Consider the following 6000-nt stretch of genomic DNA (forward strand, 5'->3'; position numbering starts at 1 on the left):
GAAGCCCCCAACCCCAGTCCCTGACGTGGGCTCCTTGCTGGTGGCTTCCCCATCCCTGGGGTCTGACCTTGTCCCCGTGTCGGGGCCCTGGCACCGGCACACCCACTCCACGCTCCAGTCTCCATCTGAGGAGGGAAAGGAACTGATCACGAGCTGGTCCCATGGCCATGGGATGATAGTACCTGGCAGCCAGTGGCTCTGAAACTGTCTCTGCTCCAGGAAAGTCCGAGGCTAAGGCCAGCGGCTCCCACGGTCCTTGGATTGTCTCTGGGGATTGTGGAGGCCCCTTTTCCTCACGTCCCTCTGCAAGCGATGAGATGGGAGGGGAGGCTTAGTGAGACTCCGTCCGGGTGCCAGTCTCCTTCCCAGCAAGCAAGAGCAGCCCTGCTGGCTGCAAAAGGCTGTTGCCACGGGGCCATCCAAATATTCTTGCTTTCTTCGCAGGTCTTTGGTCTGAACCAACAATCCATTACTACTAATCCAAGACACCCCAAATCCTGGTGCTTGGTTCACCTCTCAAATATACTCACTGAACCCTCCTCTTGCCACACGATGCCCTCGTCTCCAGCTCAGCTCCTGGCCCTGCCACACAGTGACCTTGGATTGCAAATGAGCAGCCACAGCTCCGCCTTCCAGCCGGGCTGGAGGTTTTGTTGTTTGGGGGTCGGGGGACTTGTCCTTCAGATGAGCTTGACAGCTGAGCAGGTGTGCAACCGGTTTGCCAGTCGCTGGTGGCGCCAAACACCCTTTTCCCGGGGCATGGAGCCCAGCTTCCATTCCTTTAGCACGGGAGAGCGCAGAGGCGGCTCTGACAGCTCATTCCACCGAGAGAGGGAGCGGGAGCCCAGCTGAGCCCCTGTGCGCACAGCAGGTATGGCACTCGGTGCACGGTGCCCTGGAGTCCGCAGCGAGTGCTCGGGGAGGCAGAGAGCGCTCGGCGTGGGCGGCACCCGCAGGCGCTGCCTCCCCAGGCTGCCCCCATACCCGGGCCCGCGCGGTGCCGGCGGGGCCATTTGCGCAGCCGCCCGCACACGACCCCTTGCTCCACCCGGACAAAGCGCCCAGGGCCATCCTGAGTCCCTGCAGGGTCAGGGCCTGCGGAATCGCGCGGCCTTTGCCCCACAAAACCACTGTGTGCTGGAAGAGCGCTTTGTCCGCTTTGCCTCGAAACTGGACCCGCACATCTGAGCCTGCGTTTCCGTTTCCCCGAGAGACCCCGGACTCCCTCCCCAAAGGACAGGAACGCAACGCACTGGCAGAGCTCGCTGATTGGATGGGGCAGAGAAGTGGGCGGAGTGAGCACTAGGAGATCCTGTCATTGGATAAGAAAGAGAAGTGGGCAGGGTGGGCACTGGTAGAGTCTCTACTGGTTGGATAGGAGCGAGAAGCGGGCGGGGCTAGCACTGAGATCCTGCAATTGGACGGGCATGAAGTAGGTGGGGCGAGCACTGAGGAGACCCTGCCAATTGGACAAGAGAGAGAAGTGGGCTGAGTAAGCATTGGTAAAGCCTGCTGATTGGACAAGAGACAGGAGTGGTAGGAGCAAGGACTGCGGAGAAGGCTGCTATTGGATGTTAGGGAAAAGAGGGCGGAACAAGAAGGTGGCGAGCTCTGCAGATTGGACAGGAGAGATAAGCAGGAGGAGCGAGCAATGAGTGGAGCCAGCGGTGAAAAGAGCCCTGATAATTAAACAGGGGAGAGCAGTGGAACCAGAATACAGGTTACGGTCACGGTGACAGCCAGAAAGGAAATTCCAGCACGGATGCCGACCGCACCAACCCAAAACTATGACCCGAGTCCTAACCCACCCTAACCCGGCCAAAACCGAACACCAAACCCTGACTAAATGCGAAACGCTGACCCGGACCTGGACCCGGACCTAGTACGAACCCAAGCCTGAACCCTAACCCCTAACCCCTAACCCCTAATCCTGATCCTAGACCCTAACCCCGACCCTAAACCCTGACCCTGACCCTGAAGGGGGACATAGAGGAAAGAGATTGAGAGGTTTGCATATTCAATGACATACATTTTCTTCGTTAGTCGATGTTAGAAAGCAAAGGCTTTTATCTTGAGAAATTTCTGACCTAAAGAATGATGTACAATAAACTGTATTCAACAATTGATCGACATTTTCTAACAAGGTGGAATGAAAATATAAAGTGTGGGGATTGCTACCAGTCCTAATACACTAATCTGTGGTTAGGAAGGTTTATTTTTTTCCCTCCAAACCTAAGCAGTACATGTCTTAAATTACCTTCCAAAATGTACGACTCTTGGAGCCTCAGACGGGCTGGCGTTAGTCAATACTCCACGGCTGTTTGTTGGATGAGTGGACAACAGCATGGTCGACAGGTCCTGGTGCAAAATGTCTTGGGCTGCCTCAGTTTGAATCCTGCTTCTGCCATCGACCAGCCGTGTGATTCTGTAAAAGTATTTTAACCTCTCTGGGCCTTAGTTTCCCCATCTGTAACTTGAGGGCCTACCTCAAATGGGTTCCTGGTGAAGAGTAACAAGACTATATCCGGAGTAGGTTTCAGTTGCCTTTTCCTCCGTCTTTCCACCCTCCCCTCCTACCCTTCCAAATCTTTTTTTTTTTTCTTTTTTTCTTTTTTTTTTTTTGACAAGGTCTCCCTCTGTTGCCCAGGCTGGAGTGCAATGGCGTGATCTCGGCTCACTGCAATCCCCACTTTCCAGGCTCAAGCGATCCTCCTCCTCCTACCTCAGCCTCCTGAATAGCTGGGGCTACAGGTGTGTGCCACCACGCTAGGCTAATTGTCATTGTGTGTGTGTGTCTGTGTGTGTAGAGGCATGGTTTCTCCATGTTGACCAGGCTGGTCTCGAACTCCAGGCCTCAAGCAATTCTCCCACCTCGACCTCCAAAAGTGCTAGGACTTACAGGCGTGAGCCACCGCCCCCACCCCCTTCAAATCTATTAAAAGGTGAGAGTCTCGCCAAGGCAATGAGATCGCAATATGAAGTTTCCATTTACTTTGGATTATATGTCATTATAAATATTAACAAATAAGACTTAAAAAGGACACCTTCGGGTAGGTCAGACCAAAATACAAAACTTGTCTGTGGGACTGCAGTTTGAGGACAGTGTCTGCAGCCGTCACATGGCAGCAAAACGGGGTTAAGCAGTGCACGAGAGTCTGCGTCGACGACAGCCAGAGTCCATGCATCGGGAGGTTCACTCGGCTTGCGAAGGAACAACGGGCAGGGCATGCACGGCCCGGGCTCGGCGGGCGGACGAGCCGGGGCGCAGTTCCCCGCGCTCGCCACTAGAGGTCAGGAGGTGACCGCTTCGGGGCTGGAAGACGGGCCCGTCGGGGATTGGCGCAGGCGGCGGGCGGGGCGGCGGGCGGGGCGGCGGGCGGGGCGGCGGGCGGGGCGGCGGGCGGGGCGGCGGGCGGGGCGGCGGGCGGGGCGGCGGGCGGGGCGGCGGGCGGGGCGGCGGGCGGGGCGGGGCTGGAGGCAGCGCCTGGTTACTGACACCTGGAATGACTTTTTTTTTTTTTTGGCATCAGATTTCCTGTCTTTGTGGGGATGATGGACCCGAGTAAAGATGCCCATTCGGGGTCAAAGGCAGAGCCGCTTCTGCAGCTTCTCAAAGCGTTTTTTGTTTTTTTTTTTTTCTGAGACGGAGTCTTGCTCTGTCGCCCAGGCTGGAGTGCCGTGGCGCGATCTTGGCTCACTGCAGCCTTCACCTCCCGGGTTCAAGCGATTCTCGTGCCTCGGCCTCCCTGAGTAGCTGGGACTACAGGCGTGCGCCACCACACCCGGCTAATTTTTGTATTTTTAGTAGAGATGGGGTTTCGCCCTGTTGGCCAGGCGGGTTTCAAACTCCTGACCTCAGGTGATCCGCCAGCCTCGGCCTCCCAAAGTGCTGCAATTACAGGCGTGAGCCATCGTGCCTCAAAACGCTTTAACAGAAAGACAATCTGCACGGGATCTAAAAGGGTGCTGAGATCCTAGGGAAAGAAGGTTTCCAAACTTCCTGGGGAGTTCCTGCCCGAGTGCCTGTGCTGCCCCTGGGCTGGCTGGCCAGCAAGCCCGCCTCCCAGCCTGAATGTCCCCATCTTTCGGTCCCAGCCCCATTTGCACAGCCTGGGCAGTAGAGGGCCCTGGACTGGGGGGCTGGAGTTCTGGGTTCTTGTCCCAGCTGTGCCCCTTCAGGCCCCTCTCACCCACTGGGCCTCACATTCCCCATGTGCCTAATAAGGAAGTCATGGTAGGTGGGGGGTACAGCCTCTTCTCGCTCTGCCATTCACTTCTGTGTCTTCAGAGAGGCTGTCAAATCTCCTCTCTGAATGAGACCCCCAAAAAAGCAAAGCTAAGAAGATACCCAGAGCTTAACTAGACACCAGGCCTTTTAGAAAGAGACCACCTCTTACCTTAGGCCCTCAGAGGGTGCCCATTCTGTGTGGAGAAAAGAGGAGCCCTTGCCTCAGCCCCCAGAGGCTAGGGTGGGGTGGCTGAGTTTTGGGGCCAGGTTAGACACCTCTGGGGAAGCCTGAAGTAGCACGGATAGTTTCAAAGCCAGCGGATGAGGTGGCAGGACAGTGACAAGACCCCAGGTCTCCATCACGCACCTGAGCTTACTGAGCCTTCACCTGGTGTCTCTGCTGAGTCTCCGACAGACCAAGAGGGAAGGGACTGGGGGTACCGACCCCCAGAGAGAGAAAGTGGCAGTCAGAGGACCTGGGTTTGAGTCCTGGTTCACCCCTTCCTGGCTGTGTGGCCTTGGCAAACTACTCAGACTCTGGGAACCTGTTTCACCTGCAAGATGGGGATGAGAATCAAACCCACCTTGCAGGGCTGTGAACATGCGTTCAGACCAGTGCATGCAAAAACCTTCACATAGAAACCCTTCCTAAAGGTGGGGAGACAAGTCTCCATGAGCAGCAGGTGGCCAGGGACTGTGTGGGGGCTGGGGTCCTGTTTTCCCTGCAACCTGGGAAAGGCCTGATGGGCACTTGGTAGGATTCAAATCACAACCCTGGACCTCAGGTGGTGGTGTGCTTTGTGTCTGCAGTTGGAAGGTCCCACCGTCGTGCCTGTGAGTCCCTCTATCGGTGTTGAAGGGGTGGGCAGCAGGCGGGGGAGCCCCAGGCTGGCAGCTAGCAGGACCTCTCTGGTGTGAGGTCAGCACGTCAATTCCCCTGAAGTGTGGTGTCCAGCACTCTGGGCTGGGGGCTGTGGATCCTGGTCCAAGCTGTGTGGGGGCTGGAAGGCCCTGGGCAGGTCACCTGACCTCTCTGGGCCTCTGTTTCCATCACACACTGATGGGCTGAGCATCACACTGGGACTCTGGCTGTGCAACTCCTTGGCTCTGTATTTGTTCACCCAGCGTTCCTGAGGGGCCCTTGGTAGGCAGAGAAAGTTTGTGGGCTTCAGGCATGGGCCCCAAGATTCAGATAATCTCAAGCCTCCTGGGGAGTCTCACTCAGGGGAGCAGACAGGCCCACCAGCCCGGGTGATTCTTGCTCAGCTCCTGGAGGGTGGACAAGGCCCTGGACGGCCACTGATTACTCCCAAAAGGGACATCTGTGGCGGTAGTGGGACCAAGATGCCATGAGCAAGCACCCGGAGGCCCCCAGTGTGAGCCAGGGAGTGGAGGGGAGGGGAGGGGAGAGTCAGGATGTGTAGGAATGCTTGCTTTTTTCCCAAGCACAAGGGACCCTTTTCTCCACCGCAGCTGACCTGATGCTTATGCCGGGAAGGAGGAGGGGCGGGCTCCGCCCTTGAGGTCCCTCAGGAGTAGAAAGAGATCAGAGTGGGAGACTTGGGTCTGAGGTCTGAACTTCAGCCCACACCAGTTTCTCCATGGTGTTTCCATCACGTCCCCCACCTCCTGCCTCGAGCCTCACACCTTCCTAACAAACCCTCCCCTGGAGAGGAGACCCTGGGTCCACAGCACCCCGGCCCCATTGGCTTTCTCTCTCCAGGCCGTTTTAGACCACTCCCACTGCCTGGACTGATTTTAGAAGCCCCCAC

The sequence above is a fragment of the Gorilla gorilla genome, chromosome 3 (assembly GCF_029281585.2).
Source record: "Gorilla gorilla gorilla isolate KB3781 chromosome 3, NHGRI_mGorGor1-v2.1_pri, whole genome shotgun sequence".
Taxonomy (NCBI): Eukaryota; Metazoa; Chordata; class Mammalia; order Primates; family Hominidae; genus Gorilla; species Gorilla gorilla.